Source organism: Helianthus annuus, chromosome 11 (genome assembly GCF_002127325.2).
Source record: "Helianthus annuus cultivar XRQ/B chromosome 11, HanXRQr2.0-SUNRISE, whole genome shotgun sequence".
Lineage (NCBI taxonomy): Eukaryota > Viridiplantae > Streptophyta > Magnoliopsida > Asterales > Asteraceae > Helianthus > Helianthus annuus.
In genome coordinates, this window is record NC_035443.2 from 183581932 (window position 1) to 183602304 (window position 20373).

The 20373-nt window shown below is 40.7% G+C and overlaps 1 long non-coding RNA gene across 3 annotated transcripts; it reads left to right on the forward strand.

Annotated features, from left to right (window-relative positions):
• Nucleotides 1-1499: 1499 nt before the first annotated feature.
• LOC110887474 lies at nucleotides 1500-8854 on the forward strand. Of its 3 annotated transcripts, none has more exons than XR_002563334.1 (4): nucleotides 1500-1642; nucleotides 2207-2263; nucleotides 8063-8119; nucleotides 8627-8854. It is a non-coding gene; the product is annotated as an uncharacterized LOC110887474 (long non-coding RNA). The 3 variants fall into 3 exon arrangements; XR_004873324.1 differs by having other exon boundaries at nucleotides 1500-1612; XR_002563335.1 differs by lacking the exons at nucleotides 1500-1642; nucleotides 2207-2263 and adding an exon at nucleotides 7356-7498.
• The last annotated feature ends 11519 nt before the right edge of the window (nucleotides 8855-20373 follow it).

Here is a 20373-nt window from a genome sequence, read left to right on the forward strand (position 1 = left end):
CAAGTCTTATGTAACTCATATGTGGAATGGAATGGCATATGTAATAAGCTTATAATCTCGTATGTAGCGGAACCTAGGTAAGTATATAGATAAGAATTAGCCCTTTGTGGTACAATGTTAGGTAGTTGTTTTAGTATTACAATTGCTAGAAGGAATGACATATGTATGACAGCTATGGAATGTGATGACAAGTATAGCTGAGTATGACACCTCGAATGTAATATGAGTTACTCAAATGTGAGTATTGAATTATCGATCATATTGATAGCGTGATAAAAGATTTATATTGACCCTTGTAACCAAGGGATAGATGGTAAAGAGATTAGAGCAAGATAGTATGTACACGATTTGTATAAACGTATACGTAAAATTGTGTTTATCCACACAGATATGATAGATCATGAATGAAGGAAATATTGGTCTCGGGTAAAGATTATACGTAGGTATTGTAAGAAAAATATGAAAAGAACTATCAAGTCAGTGACATGAAAGAGATTTCGCTTGATATTGGTCTTGTAAGGATGAGGTGTATGTAGAAGCTAAATAGTTAGAAACTACTGAATGATGTTTGATTTGTGTCTTTATATGAATGAATAGGAATGAACAAGTATGAATATTATGATAATTATTCCCCTAAGTAAATATCAGAAGTATACGGGAATGAATAATCTGATACATAAGTTTTAAGAAATCAGCTTGAACAATTGAATGATGATCATGAAATAATGTAATAGGATCATATTGAATTACCAAGTGCATTGGACTTGGTAGTGATCAAATCATCATGGCGGGTGATCGGATGAAAACTTGTTGTCAAAGTTCGAGGTATGTACTTACGAAAGGATACAAGTAGACTTGTTAGAATGTATACTAGCTCGAGTCGGAATGGTAGCATATCGGATAGAATTACCATCGACACTAGGTGGAATACACAACACCTCCCATGTGTCGCAATTACGAAAGTGCCTCGCGTTTGAAACGGCATATGTGCCCTTGGATGACATCGAAGTGATGAAAGATTGAAATATAATAAAAGGCTAGTGACAATAAAAGATTACAAAGTGAAACAACTTTGCAACAAAGCCATTAGACAAGTTTTGGTCCAATGGCGACATCAAAAAGAATCAGATCACACATGGGAAACGGGAGATGATATGTGGGAACACTACCCGTCATTATTCAATACGTATTTAGGTTTCGGGGACGAAACCTTCTTTAAGGGGGGTAGACTTGTAACGCCCCAAATTTTCGTATGTCAATATAATATAAAGTAGTGATGCTTAAATAATAGAAAATGACAAATAGAGATTTATGCCACGGGAAAAGTTAAATAAATGATACTAAGTTCACAAAATATGTATGTAACTAATTTAACCAAAAGAAAAGTGACCAAGTTAGTATGGGAAATAACAATTTGGACACACTTTAAAAGACAAGGGTCTAAAGGTGTAAATGTGTAATGAAATTTGATAAAAAAAAAAAAAGAAGGCCAGTGTTGTTCCTGGGTGTGTGCGATCGAACGAGAGAGGGAGCCAAGGGGGAAACCCTACTTCTTAAAAATCCTACAAATTGAAGGGATTGAAAGCTGAATTCTAGGTGCATGAGTTAGGAAGTAAGATCTCCTAACTATATTAGATACCAAGTAAGTTTAATTTCATGTTCTTATGAAATTTCATGAAGTGGGTTATGTGAAAATTATGATTTGTGTATGAAATCGAACCTAAATGTTAAATGATATGAACAAATAGGGGTCATATTATGTGCTATTTTGATTGTATTAGTAGTTTGGGGTAAAACCCACTTGAAATTGTAAGGTAATGAGGTTTAGTAAAGTTTATGGATAAATTGTGTAATGTGGATGTTAAACTCGTGATATAGAAGGTGTTTAGATGGGTAATTTGATATGAATCATATGTAGTATGATTATGATATTGATTGTGAAAGATTAGGTTAATCCATTGATGAATTTAGGATGAATATGCTATAATTACTTGTACATCATGTTTTATAGATAGTACGCACGCCATGTGTTCGATGAAATGCTTGAGTTGAATTGGTTATGTATGAACATGAGAAATTGAAGTATTGATGATCTAATGATGATATGAAAAATAAATGTGAGTAATGAACATTATGGTAAATGTTGTAAATGTGCGTAAGTGATGTATAACGCAAAAGCTAAACGCGTATGTGATGCACCTTATAGGGTCGAAGAAAGGAGGGGAATCAAACCAAGCAAAGGCAATAGGAGCGCACGACTCCGGTAAGTTCATATGAACTTCGCTCATGTAGAATGTAGATTTTGTGTTAGTTTTCATATAAATAATCGTTCGTTGTTTTATGCGGAAATTTATAGTAAAATGTCTTAATGCGAATTGTTGGTAGAAAAAGGGAAAAGTCTATTGACGACCCGTACAAATGGGTCTAAAGTATGAGTATGAGGTGTTCTTGGTGACGTATTGACCCGTAGTTAAACGAGTCAAGTAAGATGAAATTGTTATGAAGTTAAGATAGCTAGTGAAGTATGGAAAAATTAAAAAGTAAGAATAAGTATGATCCGTGAGAACGGGTCGGATAAAATAGGATGATTGATGATGATGGAAACTAAGATGGTGCTATATCCGTTAAACGAAATTGTCATATGAGAAGTTCGAATGAAAATATGTAAAGATATAGTGACCCGGTAACGGGCCAAATAATGATGAAAAGCAAATTGTATTAGTAATATGTTTTAACCGAACTAACTTGTAAGTTTGTGTTATGGATGTAGGTGAATCTCACTCTTGATAATGGCGAGCTTGGATCGAACACACCACGTCGCCCTTTATGCGCTTCCGGTTAAAGTTGTCTTTGTAAATGGGTCAAAACACTTTCATAATGTAAATGTTAAATTTATGTCTAGGATGTTTTGTAGGTAAGTTAGGATTTTAAATCTTATTTTGGTAGTTCGGACAAAACGCTTTTGATGGAATCTTGAATGGTTACAACTTTTATGTCTTTTGAAACGTGTCGTAGAATTTAGTTTGAATAGTGATTGTTAAAAGCAGGGAATTGCTTATAGTACGAACGGGTCATGTCCAATTTTTGTTAAATTTAGTATGTTGTATTTATTATTTTCGAATGTGAAAAAGTGGGCGTTTCAAGTTGGTATCAGAGCCGAGGTTTGAGGAATTTAAGCATTAGAGTTAAAATGCTTGAACTCAAACCGAAAGCTCGTATGAAGGTGTGTTCGTTCCGAAGCGCTATGCAAGTAAGTAAATTGTAAATTTTGATTATGCTTATAGTTAGAAATGGGAAGGGGATTATAGTTAACTCACTAGAATAACTTGGGTTGTAACATTACGGGATGTTACGGAAGGTTTCGGAACGTCACGGAACCTTTCGGGTCATATCGGGGCTCGGGAACGAAGCATGTGGATAAAAAAAATCAGCGTTTGCAGGTCAGAAGACCCGTCGGCGACGACCCCCTATGGCGTCGGCGACGCACCTGGGTGTCCCGACGGCCTAACCCCCTGCCTACGCACAAGTCCAGCGACGCAACAATCTGGGGTGCGTCGGCGACGCGGCCCAGTGCCGTCGGCGACGCCCCTCCCTGGTCCACTTTGCTGAATGGTTTCGTTTGTTATTCCATGGCCTCTAATTCAGTTTCGGGCCTTCATTAATCTTAAAAAAAAGCCCCAAAATGTTAATGAAACCATGAATATAAGTTTACTAACACGCAGGCTATTAGTTAAAGAACGAAAGAATAAGAAGTAAGTGTAAGAGTGAATGTATGTTTTGATTAAAATGTCTAGAATGTTCGTAATGAAGGATAGTATGGTTTTCTGACCTACGGAAATAAATTATTGAAAGTAAATAATGCATGAATGATATAGAAATGAATGATATGGTATCTAATAAAAGTATGTAATTGTAAATGGCGGACGCAGTGAATGTAAATGATGATGATAATGATATTATCAATAATGATGGTAAAGAAGATGCCCTATGATAATGGTATGCGGTGTGGTCACTAAATGACCGTTAACACCACGAATGATTAATGGTATGCGGTGTGGTCGCAAAGTGACTGTTAATACCGAGAATGATGAATGGTATACGGTGTGGTCACGAAGTGACCATTAACACCGAGGATGATGAATGGTATGCGGTGTGGGCACGGAGTAGCCGTTAACACCAAGGATGATGAAGGGAATGCGGTATGGTCACTAAGTGGCTATTAACACCAGAAATTATGAAATAAAAGCATGATAACCATAATTAAAAGGACAAAGGTCAATAAGACGTAAACATGATGGCATGAAGTAACATATAACGAAGTGAAAAGTATATAAAATTAATGAATATGTAATAAGTAAGAGATCGAAAGTCATTGAAATATGTTAGGTATATTAACATATTTCCTAAACTATGTTGTAGAGTATTTCTTAAGGCAAATCTAATAATTTCGTTAGGTTTCCAAAAAATGTAACCTATGATAATTAGGATTCTCTAAATGTCAATCGGGTCATGTCTTTCGAAGTAAGAACGTATATGATTGGAAGGTTGTGGGTGAAGTTCTAGTTGGGTTTATCAACCCTATGATGAGAGATATGTAGTGTGGTCATAAAGGACCGTTAACACCTAGCATGAAAGAAAGGAAAGTGTATATAAAAAAAAAAGGAATGATAATTACGATTAAGCTTAGAAAGTATTGAACATGAAAGGATGATAGAATTTCGAGTGTAGTATGGTCCAAAGGATGAAAATTTTGTTAAATAAAAAGTAAATGTTAGTAGAAAGAATAACGGGCTAAGACCTAGATGGATGATTTAAGCACCGACGAGGATAGAGATTTTTGTAAGAAATGGTAAAATGATAACAAGTATGATTGGATTCGAATGTTTAAAAGATAAGAACGAATTTCAAGAATGAAGGAGGTGGCTCAACATGTAACATAATCACGTGATGGACTTACTAGCAGAGGATTTAAAAGAAATGGGATGGCAAGAACAACGTTTACATAAGTATGTCTAAAATCAATCAGGAAGTAAAAATGTGCGAATTAGTCCATACTGTAGGAATAGACTACCAAGCAACTAATAGTAATAGAGTTACTAAATGTTTGAGGCAAGTATATGTATATGTATATATACACACACACATACATTAGTAGTCAAAGTTTTTACATCACAAGAGGAGGTGACTAGGAAGAATGATGATATTGATAATAGAGGAATTAAGTAGTAGGCTCATGATGAGCATTATTGTTTCTAACGGCATAGTGAAGGAACAAGTATGGTTAGTAACTTGGAAGGCAGAAGTAAATGACTTATAATGCTAGTAAATGAATTATAATCTTTATGTCAATACAGGAAAATTATGGCGGCTCTAAATTTTTGTTTATTGTAAAGTACGGTTATTAGATGTCTTGAAATGTCATGATGGAAAGATGGCAAGAGTCGACCCGCATATTAGTAGAAAGGAAAGAAAAGTGAGGAACTGTTAAGAAAGTGGGGTACATGCTTAGTATGCCAAATTTTGAATAATTAGAAAGAACTGTATGGAAGATGTGAAAGGTTAACGTTGAAGGAAGTTAGAATGAAAATATAAGAATGTGTAACTATTAAAGGTGGAATGTTATATAAAGAGGGGTTGAGTGGAATGTAAAATATGATGAACATTTGAATGGATATTTGAATGAATCTTGCCCTTAGTCGGGTTCCCCCATCGTATGTGAGGATTTATTAGAAGGTAAACCTCTAAGGAAATGTTCGAGAGTTAAAGTTTTATACGCATGATTCATGGTTCGTATTATAAAACAACCCTACGTGGTAGAATGTAATCTCAATTATCGAATGAATGGTTGTACCAAGTCTTATGTAACTCATATGTGGAATGGAATGGCATATGTAATAAGCTTATAATCTCGTATGTAGCGGAACCTAGGTAAGTATATAGATAAGAATTAGCCCTTTGTGGTACAATGTTAGGTAGTTGTTTTAGTATTACAATTGCTAGAAGGAATGACATATGTATGACAGCTATGGAATGTGATGACAAGTATAGCTGAGTATGACACCTCGAATGTAATATGAGTTACTCAAATGTGAGTATTGAATTATCGATCATATTGATAGCGTGATAAAAGATTTATATTGACCCTTGTAACCAAGGGATAGATGGTAAAGAGATTAGAGCAAGATAGTATGTACACGATTTGTATAAACGTATACGTAAAATTGTGTTTATCCACACAGATATGATAGATCATGAATGAAGGAAATATTGGTCTCGGGTAAAGATTATACGTAGGTATTGTAAGAAAAATATGAAAAGAACTATCAAGTCAGTGACATGAAAGAGATTTCGCTTGATATTGGTCTTGTAAGGATGAGGTGTATGTAGAAGCTAAATAGTTAGAAACTACTGAATGATGTTTGATTTGTGTCTTTATATGAATGAATAGGAATGAACAAGTATGAATATTATGATAATTATTCCCCTAAGTAAATATCAGAAGGATACGGGAATGAATAATCTGATACATAAGTTTTAAGAAATCAGCTTGAACAATTGAATGATGATCATGAAATAATGTAATAGGATCATATTGAATTACCAAGTGCATTGGACTTGGTAGTGATCAAATCATCATGGCGGGTGATCGGATGAAAACTTGTTGTCAAAGTTCGAGGTATGTACTTACGAAAGGATACAAGTAGACTTGTTAGAATGTATACTAGCTCGAGTCGGAATGGTAGCATATCGGATAGAATTACCATCGACACTAGGTGGAATACACAACACCTCCCATGTGTCGCAATTACGAAAGTGCCTCGCGTTTGAAACGGCATATGTGCCCTTGGATGACATCGAAGTGATGAAAGATTGAAATATAATAAAAGGCTAGTGACAATAAAAGATTACAAAGTGAAACAACTTTGCAACAAAGCCATTAGACAAGTTTTGGTCCAATGGCGACATCGAAAAGAATCAGATCACACATGGGAAACGGGAGATGATATGTGGGAACACTACCCGTCATTATTCAATACGTATTTAGGTTTCGGGGACGAAACCTTCTTTAAGGGGGGTAGACTTGTAACGCCCCAAATTTTCGTATGTCAATATAATATAAAGTAGTGATGCTTAAATAATAGAAAATGACAAATAGAGATTTATGCCACGGGAAAAGTTAAATAAATGATACTAAGTTCACAAAATATGTATGTAACTAATTTAACCAAAAGAAAAGTGACCAAGTTAGTATGGGAAATAACAATTTGGACACACTTTAAAAGACAAGGGTCTAAAGGTGTAAATGTGTAATGAAATTTGATAAAAAAAAAAAAAAAAAAGAAGGCCAGTGTTGTTCCTGGGTGTGTGCGATCGAACGAGAGAGGGAGCCAAGGGGGAAACCCTACTTCTTAAAAATCCTACAAATTGAAGGGATTGAAAGCTGAATTCTAGGTGCATGAGTTAGGAAGTAAGATCTCCTAACTATATTAGATACCAAGTAAGTTTAATTTCATGTTCTTATGAAATTTCATGAAGTGGGTTATGTGAAAATTATGATTTGTGTATGAAATCGAACCTAAATGTTAAATGATATGAACAAATAGGGGTCATATTATGTGCTATTTTGATTGTATTAGTAGTTTGGGGTAAAACCCACTTGAAATTGTAAGGTAATGAGGTTTAGTAAAGTTTATGGATAAATTGTGTAATGTGGATGTTAAACTCGTGATATAGAAGGTGTTTAGATGGGTAATTTGATATGAATCATATGTAGTATGATTATGATATTGATTGTGAAAGATTAGGTTAATCCATTGATGAATTTAGGATGAATATGCTATAATTACTTGTACATCATGTTTTATAGATAGTATGCACGCCATGTGTTCGATGAAATGCTTGAGTTGAATTGGTTATGTATGAACATGAGAAATTGAAGTATTGATGATCTAATGATGATATGAAAAATAAATGTGAGTAATGAACATTATGGTAAATGTTGTAAATGTGCGTAAGTGATGTATAACGCAAAAGCTAAACGCGTATGTGATGCACCTTATAGGGTCGAAGAAAGGAGGGGAATCAAACCAAGCAAAGGCAATAGGAGCGCACGACTCCGGTAAGTTCATATGAACTTCGCTCATGTAGAATGTAGATTTTGTGTTAGTTTTCATATAAATAATCGTTCGTTGTTTTATGCGGAAATTTATAGTAAAATGTCTTAATGCGAATTGTTGGTAGAAAAAGGGAAAAGTCTATTGACGACCCGTACAAATGGGTCTAAAGTATGAGTATGAGGTGTTCTTGGTGACGTATTGACCCGTAGTTAAACGAGTCAAGTAAGATGAAATTGTTATGAAGTTAAGATAGCTAGTGAAGTATGGAAAAATTAAAAAGTAAGAATAAGTATGATCCGTGAGAACGGGTCGGATAAAATAGGATGATTGATGATGATGGAAACTAAGATGGTGCTATATCCGTTAAACGAAATTGTCATATGAGAAGTTCGAATGAAAATATGTAAAGATATAGTGACCCGGTAACGGGCCAAATAATGATGAAAAGCAAATTGTATTAGTAATATGTTTTAACCGAACTAACTTGTAAGTTTGTGTTATGGATGTAGGTGAATCTCACTCTTGATAATGGCGAGCTTGGATCGAACACACCACATCGCCCTTTATGCGCTTCCGGTTAAAGTTGTCTTTGTAAATGGGTCAAAACACTTTCATAATGTAAATGTTAAATTTATGTCTAGGATGTTTTGTAGGTAAGTTAGGATTTTAAATCTTATTTTGGTAGTTCGGACAAAACGCTTTTGATGGAATCTTGAATGGTTACAACTTTTATGTCTTTTGAAACGTGTCGTAGAATTTAGTTTGAATAGTGATTGTTAAAAGCAGGGAATTGCTTATAGTACGAACGGGTCATGCCCAATTTTTGTTAAATTTAGTATGTTGTATTTATTATTTTCGAATGTGAAAAAGTGGGCGTTTCATGATTCGACAAACCACTGGACCATTTGTGATTTATCGCCAAGTCAACCGTTAATTACGAAGGATTGACCTTTAGGCTATAACTAAGCAAAAACTAAGCCACAAAGGGTTAGGCATACTTACAGAAGCTTGGTGCACGACCAGAGAGATGTTAGAAGAATGCTTTTGAGCTCCAGAAATGAGCAGATGAGTTGTTTGAAGGTGTCATGAACAATGGGGCACCACATTGCCTTTTATAGTGAAATTTTGGGCACAAGATCATTACAACTCAACCTATAATTGCTCATGGATGATCAGCAGCTGTCCCTGAGTGCTAGGGGACATGTAGGGGGCGCCCATGCTTCCATTAATGCATCTAAGGTCGGTTAAAAGATCAAACAGTGAATCTGTTCATGTTTACTGCATCTGGTGGTCTGACGCGGCCTGCATTAAGGATCAGGCTGGGCTCACGCGGGCCGCCTGAATCCTTATGTCAGGAACCGTATCTTCATATGGCTCGCGTCCCGCATTAGCTTGCTTGTTTCTCTAACGCGGCCCGCCTGAGGCCTGCAAATCAAGATTTTCAAATCTTTTACCATGATTAGCCTGACCTTTCGGTTCCGAAGGGGTAACTTTGCGATTTGGGCCTCGTTTATTTACGAATAAGGGCCTCTCGACTTTTACCCGCATTGTTAAGTCCCCGGTTAGTTTAATTACTATCCGAAAAGCCTTATCTTTCATTGTTGACGCTTCTAACCCCTCGCATACGGAATTGATCATAACTTTCTCGTTTCAAAACGGAACTTCGTGAAATTTATATCGTATATTCTAGTGAGCGTAATTTACTGTTACAAAGCCTCGGGTATGTTAAAGGGTCACTCAGAGGTATAACATAAACATGTTGACACAATTAACCCATGTAGTTTGTAATCTCTCACTTTCTTCCGTATTTCGTTCCGTACGATCCATGATTTATCCGTTTGAAGGTACGAGCATCATTTCGGGTTACTGTACAATGTATTTATCCCTCGTTGACATTTTTAACCCTCGAATTTACATACTTTCCATGTTTGTCAACTTTAATCCTTTATTCAGTATTTAATACCACGTGTAAGCTCAAGACATGTGTCAATACATTATTGGACGCAAAATTTTGAGGTGTTACAGGGCACGCCATCTACAATCTGGACCCCTTCAAGATAGGGGATAACGAGTCACTCAATGGGAGAAAATTCCAAAGAATCGTCGCGGTGATGCCTAACTGGAACCGCGATCAGGTATAGGGAGGTACCTTACTGGTACGCAAGAATTCTTATCGGATTACAATTCAGCTAGGAAGGGAGAAATCCAACTCTTGCTAAGGAACGGGGCCGACGAGCTTGGGTTTGGGCTCGAGGCCCTTGCTCGGGAACATGACATGTATTGTAATAAACAAGTTCAGGTAGAATGGGGCGGTCAGAAAGGATGTAACACTTGTTTTATTGTGATATTTTCAAAGAAGAAGAAGAAGAAGAAGAAAAAAAAGAAAATTATTGATTGTTTCACTTTTGCATATTCTAGAGAAATGAGAGTTTAACAGATATTATAGTTTAAGTTTGTAATCAAGTCTAGTTGGTTTAAAACAACATATAATCTTCTGGCCGTGAGCCTGATTATACTTCATTTCATCATAGTTGGTGTTTTGACAATCGGATCAGTTGCTAAACGGAACGGTTAAAACATATAGATGCGGCTAGAGGTTGCATAACCAAAGTGCTGGTATTAGCTAGTCCAGGACCAACAGTCGAGTCCATTCTTGAAAACCTGATTATAAGTTAACAAAGAGAAATAAAGTCCAATATTGAGCACCATGATTGAATCCAAATATTTTCACCCCATTAACCAAGAAACCAAATATTTTTCATACCATAAACCAAGAAACAAACCCCAACACATAACCACTTACCGAAGTTTTGTCAACTTTATTAGTTAAAACAGTCCAAAATTGACATGTTTTTGTAAACTATTTAGTTTTTAGGACAATATTCAGAGTATAAGGACCGGGTACCGAATTAGCTTTAAATTACATTGTTATTTAAAGCATTTAAATTAACACATACCAAACCTATAAGGTATCACTTGGCATGAGATACAAACTAAAACTTTAACAAAAATCAAAGGGTTCTGTTAAAGAACAACCTGTTGCAGCGATTCTCTCTCTGAGGTTAAATTTCTTGGCGATTAATGGTCTTACGTCATCAACTCCAACCAGACTTTCTAAAAATGGCAATAAGGAAAGCAGCTCTTGATCCGTACGGTCATCATACCAGCTTTCTAATGAGTAAAACAAAAGTTATTAAGGTGTTATATGATGTTAATAATTAAAATTTCGACCAGTTTACTAATGAGTAATGAACATGCCGTTTTGGTTATGACATATACCTCAAATGGGTCAAAATGTTAAAAAAAAAACTAAAAAATAATAAACACATTAAATACGTCGAAAATCACCCAAACTCATATTTTAATATATTATTTACATTATAAAAAAATTTAGAGGTATTGTAGAAAAACCCTATGAATTATCACTATATTCCAATGTAACTATGTAAGTCCATAAGACTATTTTTGGATGATGAAATTTCTAGACTTTCAAAGACTAACAAAATAGTCCTTTGTATAGAGTTCAGGGAACTAATCATCTAGACTTTCAAAAACTAACAAAATAGTCCTTTGTGTAAACTTTTACTTAAACTATATCTAGAAATCATTTCGATATTTTCACAGAATAGTAGACAACATAACTCAAGAAAGTTAAGTACCTGTGGAGAGTTATCAATCATGACAACAACGTGTTAAATCGCGACCAAGGATTGATAAATCTTTGAGGTAGTTTCCTTCTAGAAAAACGCAGGACTCATCAATCTTGTCCCTGTGGTTTGAACCAAAATGCCACATTCGTCCAAGAAAGTTTTTTTTTTTTTTATCAAAGTCCCTGAGGTTTATACTTTTTGTCATTTTCGTCCCTTCTTCTAACGCCGTTTAAAAAGCTTTTTCAAGTCAGGGGTAATATGTTCATTGTACCTATTTATTTTTCTTGTATTTATTTTATTTTATTCTTTTTACTTATCTATTATAACCCACCCAACCCCACACTCTCTCTCTCTCTCTCTCTCTCTATATATATATATATATATATATATATATATATATATATATATATATACACTCTCCCTCTCTTAACAGATCACCACAACCACCACCATCACCCACTTCAATCACCGCCATCTTCACCACCATGTCACCGACCTATACCACTCACCTCCGCACGTCACCCGCAACCGCCACCCACCTCCACCGCGTTACCTGACGACGGGCCAGTGGAGGAGCCCACTTTGCCCGCTTTGGGCCTTTCTCTTTGGGAGCCCAATTACTAAAATGTCCATTAAATAAACCACCCTTGCTCACCAAGGACTTTTCCATGTTTTGAGCGGGAAAACAGCTAAGGAGCAGCAGGCTCATTTAATGCCTGATAAGAGAAGCATCCGGTCACCATCATCGTACTTATCCGGCTATGCATTTATGAAGAAGGGTATCGCACCGTTGGGGGTCAGACACGTGTCTGACCTTCCCAAGGCATCGCAGTTACCGTTAGATAGTGTGGGAGATATTTCTCTTAGAGATAAGGGCATGCCATTATATAAGAAGGAACAAGGATAAGGCAAAGACAGGTATAATCTCCGGCCAACTCCTCATTTACTACTCTCATTTATTCTCCTCATTAACTCCGACCAATATTCCTCGCATTTACTACACACATAGCACATTAATTAGATTCACACAAAGATAGGAACTTTCCGGTGAATACCTTCATCGGAAAACACTCCTTACCTCATCCGGCAAGTTTACTTATCCTCACGCCGGAGCTTGGTCACGGATCCCCCTCCCGGGGTCCCCCGTGGCGAGGCTAACGGTTTATTTCTTTTGTAGCAAGCAAGGACAGGAGCTCTCAACGTCACCGAAGATCCAACTAACGTCACCCGGTGGTTGGGTATTCGACATTGGCGCCATCCGTGGGACACAGGCCTGACCGGTGTTCCCACATTAACATCCGACGTTCAGAGAGCAACTCACCTTTCCGGAAACAGCATGGCAACTCCACATAGTTCACGTGTCACCCAAACGGCCCAAAATGATCTGGAGAAAGTCACTGTGGAGGATATCACTCATGAAGAGGATAACGAGAATCTGGTAGAAAACCTGGAAGAAACGGAGCATGTCACCCCTGGCTTCGTGGCCATGCACAGGGAGAAGATAACCAAGTATCTTGACGATCTGAAGAGACAAGAGAAGTTGGACAGCCTCAGAGCCAGACTCTCTTTTGACACACCTTCAAATCAAGAAGGAACGAACCCCCAGAATAAGGGCAACAATGGGGACCAACTGGAAACATTCATGACAGCCCTGAGGCAGATGTCTTCCGAAGAGAGAGAGGACTTGATCATCGGTCAGAAACACAAGGAAAACGAGAAAAACGACTCAGGTAGCGATGGTTTGGACCAACCATACCTACCACGAGACCTGGCCGAGGTCTCAAAGTTCACAAGGAGAATATCAGAGGCACCCATGCCTCCCAAGACAAAGCTGCCCCCAGGCTTTGATCGCTACGACGGAACGAGGGATCCAGAGGATCATCTGCATGCCTTCCGAGGAGCGGGGCAGCTGGGAAGGTGGCCCATGCCGGTATGGTGCCACATGTTTGTGCAAACTTTAACAGAAGGAGCCCGGCTGTGGTTTGATAGCCTCCCTCCGGGGAGCATAGACAGCTACGAAGAGTTAAGCGAAAAATTCCTCAGAAATTTCGGCCAACAAAGAAAGGTGGTCAAGAATCCCACCGAAATCCTCCACATCAGGCAAAGGGACAACGAGCGGATAGACCAGTACATGGAAAGGTTTGTCAAAGAAAGCATGAACATCAAGGATGTTCCGGAGGTCATGAAAATCAGTAGCTTTATAAATGGGCTGAAGCATGCACAGCTGTGTGAAAAGCTGGGAGAGGAGTTCCCACATTCCTTCGATAATCTCATGTACATGGTCAGGGCTTTCGTCCGGGGAAAGGATACGGTCAGCAAGGCTAAGAAGACGGACACTACACCCCGAAGGGCTGCCCCAACAGCAAGACCCCTTGAAAAAGGTACTCCCTATTCCCGAAAGCCTCCCTTTGATAGAATGTTACATGACAGGGCAAGGCCCTCATACTCCCCCTACAGACCCCGAGGGAGGGGCCCTCCCCCTTACCCTGACAGCTTCACCCCCCTCGTTAAAACTCCAAGTGAGATACTGGCCACGGAAAGAGTGAAGAATTCTTTCCCGAGGCCACCCCCCATAAAGCCAGGACCCAAAGCACAGCCGAATGAATACTGTGAATTTCATAAGGGCTTCGGGCACAAAACCGATGATTGCATGTACCTCAAAAGGGAAATAGAGGCGGCGGTGAAGACGGGAAGACTGGCCCACCTGGTCAAGGAAATCAAAGAAGGGGGGATCGTAAGGGAAGAGATGCAAGAGAGCCTGGGAGGGCAGATGTTGATATGATAAGAAGGAGAAATGAATTTGATGTTACCCGAAGTGTTAAGGCCAGAATCCTAGGCTCTCCGAACTGCATGAAAACTCCCATCCTCATGCCGTACTTAGAAGAAAGCGAAGTACAACGGCTTCCACTGAATATCTCAGCTGTGATAGCTGGACACAAAGTGTCTAGAATACACGTAGACGGAGGATCCGGCGTCGAGGTAATATATGAACATTGCTTCCTCAGATTCGACAGAGATATAAGAGATAGACTGGAGGAGGACTCTATCCCGTTGGTGGGATTCAACAACAGTGTGTCACACCCCCTGGGAAAGATTAGGCTCCCATTTACAGTCGGTGTAGGGGACAGGGTCCGAACAATCAATTTGACCTTCACTGTAGTCAGGGCACCCTCCAAATACAACGCGATTTTGGGAAGACCCGGGATCGGAGATCTGCAAGCGCAAGCATCCACTCCTCACGAGGCGTTGGTATTCCAAACACCAAAGGGCCTTGCATGGGTTAAGTCAGCCTACGAAGTGGTCTCTTCAGTATCCAAAGGGGAGGAACCCGGGAAGACCCAAGGGAAGAAGGTGGAAGAATGGGTCCTCTGTGATAAGTTCCCAGAGCAAACAGTCAAGGTGGGAAGCCACCTAAGCGACAAATGTAAGAGTGCCCTAAAGGAGTTACTCCTCCATAACATAGACGTGTTTGCATTCCAACACGGTGACATGACGGGAATTCCCAGAAGCCTGACGGAACACCGGCTCAACACCTTTACATGGGTGAAACCAGTGAAGCAAAAGAAGCGGAGCATGGGACCAAACAAGAGAAGGGCTGTTTGTGAAGAGACCCGCAAACTGCTCAGGGCGGGGATAGTTAGGGAAGTCAAATACCCATCCTGGGTTGCCAACCCAGTTATGGTTCAGAAAAAAGATGGGGGATGGAGGATGTGCATTGATTTCCAAGACTTAAACAAAGCATGCCCCAAGGACTGCTACCCCCTCCCGTATATAGACACCCAGGTCGACTCCCTGTCCCAGTATCCACTGAAGTGCTTCCTAGATGCCTACAAGGGATACCACCAAATAAAGATGTCAATAGAAGATGAAGAAAAGACCGCTTCCATCACCGATGAGGGAACATTTTGCTATACTAAGATGCCCTTTGGTCTCAAAAATGCGGGGGCGACATACCAAAGGTTTATGAACACCTTGTTTAGGGAGCAAAGGGGAAGGAATCTAGAGGTGTATGTTGACGACATTGTCATTAAGAGTCTGACAGAAGCAGCCATGATAGACGACATAGCTGAGACTCTCAACACAATGCAGGATGTAAATATGAAGCTGAACCCCAGGAAATGCTGTTTCGGGGTAGAGGAAGGAAATTTCCTGGGGTGGTGGTAACTAAAGGAGGGATAAAGGCAAACCCAGAGAAGACCCAGGCTGTGGCGGAAATGCGCTCCCCCAGGTCCTTGAAGGACATCCAGCAATTAAACGGAAGGCTGATTGCACTAAATCGTTTCTTATCAAAAGTGGCTAACAAAACCCTCCCTTTTATGAAGGTGTTAAAAGACTGCCTCCAGACCAGCAAATTCAACTGGACCACCGAGGCCGAAACCGCCTTTCAGGAAATGAAGACCTACATCTGCAAGCTCCCAACGTTAGCTACCCCGGTGCCCGGGGACCCACTGCTCCTTTACCTATCTGCCTCTAAGACGACCATAAGCGCGGTCATGATGGTGGAACGGGAGGGGAAACAGATCCCCATATATTTCATCAGTAGAACACTTAAGGGGCCCGAGGAGCGGTACATGCCTTTAGAAAAGCTTGCGTTGGCCCTGGTTTTTGCATCTCGAAGGCTCAGAAGGTACTTCCAAGGGCATAAGGTCACCTTAGTAACTGATCAACCCCTCCAGAAAGTGCTTAGAAAACCGGAACAGTCAGGGCGACTGGCTAAATGGGCCGTAGAATTGGGAGAACATTCTCTGGAGTTCAAGCCCAGGACAGCCATGAAGGGACAAATACTGGCTGACTTCCTAGCAGAAGTGCCTGAGGACGAAGAGAGGGAATTACTAAGGTGGGAGGCTTTGGAGGAAGAAGAAAAGAGAAGGGAAGACGAGGCTGTCTGGAAGTTGTTCACGGATGGAGCATCCAGTGAAGAAGGGAATGGTGCAGGCATCACATTGATAAGTCCCGAGGGGGTTGAGCTAACATATGCTATAAGGCTGGATTTCGAAAACACCAACAATACCGCCGAATATGAAGCCCTCTTAGCAGGGATGAGATTGGCACAGAAGATGAAAGCAAAATACCAATTCACAGTTGGTGGTAAAGCAGTATCAGGGGGAATATGAAGCCAAGGATGGCGTCATGGCTCGGTATGTGGCGAAAGTTAAGGAGACAGCTAAGGCATTCGGAACCTTCAAATTGGAATACATCCCTCGAGGGAGGAACAGGAAATCTGATGCACTGAGCAAGCTAGCTTCAGTGGCATTCGATCACCTCGCGAAGGAAGTCAAAGTAGAGGTCCTGACATCCCCCTCCCTGAACGTAACGGAAGTGGCCACAATCGAGGGTTCCCAAGAAACATGGATGACTCCAATCATTAAATTCCTCCGGGACGGGATCTTACCCGAGGGGGAATGGGCGGCCAGAAAAATAAGGGTCAAAGCCCTACAATATGAGCTGATTGGGGAGGAGCTATACCGAAGATCATATCTGGGTCCATCCCTAAAGTGCATAGATATGGAAGAGGCCGAATACGTGATTAGGGAAATGCACGAGGGAATCTGTGGAATGCACTCAGGACCAAGAACGGTTGTAAGAAGGGCAATGAACGCAAGATTCTACTGGCCGCGAATGTACGAGATGGCATCTGAAGAGATCAAGAAGTGTGATAACTGCCAAGTACATGCACTAATGACCCACCAGCATAAACACCCTATGGTCCCGGTCTCAACATCTTGGTCGTTCCAAAAATGGGCCATCGACATAATCGGGCCTTTTCCAGAAGGCCCCGGGGGGGTCAAATATGTGGTGGTGGCCATTGATTATTTCACTAAGTGGATCGAAGCGAAGCCCCTGGCGAAGATCACCGGAGATCAGATGAGACGGTTTGTGCTGGATAACATCGTGTGCAGGTATGGGATCCCGAAGGAACTGGTGAGTGACAATGGGGTGCAATTCGCCGGGAGACCCTTCAAGCCATGGTGCGAACAAATGAGAATTCAACAGGTGTTCACCTCTGTAACCCATGCCCAGAGTAACGGGTTGGTGGAGAGAGCCAACCAAAGCGTTATCAAAGGAATGAAGGGCAGTCTTGGGAGGAAACAGAAGGGCTGGCTGGAGGAACTTCCATTTGTGTTATGGGCATACCGAACCACCCCCAAAAGTTGCAATGGGGAAACCCCATTCAGCCTTACCTACGGGACGGAGGCCATGATCCCTGCGGAGATCGGATCCCAAACCGCCCGGATGAAGCTGAGGGATGAGGAGAACGAGCAGGATCTAAGGATGAACCTGAACTTATTGGAAGAAAGAAGAGAGATAGCAGCGGTGAAGGAAGCTCACTACAAAAAACTCCTGGCAAGTTATTACAACACCCGGATGAAGAAACTTAACCTCGTCCCAGGGGACCTAGTCCTTAGGGCCAATGAGGCCAGTCTGCAGGAAAATACTGGGAAGTTGGGCCCCAACTGGGAAGGCCCATATCGAGTCACATGGGCAAACGGGAAGGGAACATGCAAGCTTGAGACATTAGAAGGAAAAGAGGTCCCCAGGACCTGGAACCTGATGCAGTTCAGGAAGTATTACCTGTAAGGGGCATGCCCCCAGGGGAAAACGGCTAAGGGCCACTTTTGTTGTAGGAAAACTATGTGTATGGGGACTTTCCCTCAGGAAGTAAACCTTTTTGTAAACAGTCTATGAGGGGAGGTATAAATCCCCCGAAGATTAAATGAAAGACGGACGAAAGTGTCCCATTTTGAAAACTGCGGGTAACCATACCTGGGCAGACGTGCCTATGAACACCCTTCAAATCTAAAACTAGAACAAACAAACACACGTGTATGAGGCATCCAAAGACGTGCCCAAAGCCCGGCCGTGGGGCTAATAAAGGTTTAGCTAACCTAAAAAACGGACAAAAGCAAGTCAAAAACATAATATCACATTATAAACTTGTCCACCGATTGGCCTCGAACAGACAATCACAGTTTAACAAAGCAAACAACAAAGAACAAATAATGCAAATACACTCGTATATAGAAAACTACGAAGGGGAACCTGCTTTATTTGATACAAAACATACGTATAAAAAGAAGCCCCAATAACTGGGGCAAAAAACTAAAAAGATTATTACAAACACGGCGAGACAAAGTAAAGACATAGCTCCTCGCCAAAGCAGCTTGAAAATCTCCAAGGAACCACCAAGCTAGCCTCCGATATAAGCCCCTCCAAAATAAAACAAACAAGGCAAGAAACAGGCAACAAAGCAAAAGAGGAGCTATACATAACCATAGGCCATACGATTAGCGGTCAAAATGGTCCCCAACACAAAGGACCATCCAAAATAAAGTCAAGCCAAACATACGAGTATCCCAAGGTAAGTTAGAGTTATTACAACCATATCGAAATTTGTCAAGTGTTCAGAATTTACTGGGGATCACCCCCGGAAAGAGACGGCGGGGACGAAGGACCAACAGAGGAGAACTAGGCCTTCAGTTCAGCAATTGAGATCATGGGATGTTCAAGGATCTTGGCAAGGACGGCTGGGGTTTTACGCCCAAACTCCTCGTTCAGTTTGGACAACCTCTTCTTTACCTTGGAGTTGTAAAGAGGAGTCTCTTTTCTGCCCAGGCCTTGGGCAGAATAAGCATAGCCGTCCTTCAATCCCGCCTGATAGCCAACATCCCTATAGGCCCTATAAACCTCCTCCAAACCGCTTTTAAAGTCTTCTGATTGGGCTACAGCAGTCAGGAAAGCCCCAAAACCTTCAGTAATCAACAAGTGCTTCTCCCCAGCCAACCGTTGGTTATCATCTGAAGTTATCCCGTAATCTGCATACATAGTGTTAAGCTGCTCCTGGGAAACGGAGCCAACTTCCTTCACATGCTTCAGCTCAGCAGCAAGCTCCTCCTTCTCCGCAATCAACGATGCCATCTCCTGCTCCCAGGCTCGCTCCTTCCTCTCAAGCATAGCACCAGCCCCCTAAACAAAGGATCAGTGAATACGTATGTATATATAAAAAAAGGGGGGGAGAAGATTATGCACCTTCTCCTCCTGTAGCCTCCTCTCAGCATCAACTACTTGGCCTCTAAGCCCAGCAACAACCGACTGGGAAGCCTTAAGCTCAGCCTTGAGTCCCTCGTTTGCTTTCCTCAAATCGTCAATCCTTTGCAGCATCCCAGCACCCCTAAAGAAGCTTTCACACAAAGACATGCTGTATTGATCTTCAAAGAGATCATCCCTCAGGGCAGAATTTACAAATTTATGTGAGGGGGGGACAGCATGACTCAGAAAATCCCTAGCAGCTTCAGGAGTCCCTATCACGGAAGAACTAGTTACCTTCCACTTGGGAACATAAGTGGTAGGGATGGCATCAGCAAACAGAGGAGCAAGGGGGGATCGACAAGCAAGGCCTTCCTGAAAAGTAGGATTGCTAGTCCCGGTAGCATGTAACGAAGAAAGTTCATAAGCCGGGGAAAGGCGAGCTACCCCCACCTCAGAGGCCTTGTCCCGGATGCGGGAAGGAGAAGGACCAGTTGGAATTTCTATAGGCTCCCGGGAACTCCCCTAAGAAACAAGAAGAAGGGACAATCAGAAAAGACACAAAAAGAAAGAAGAGGAAA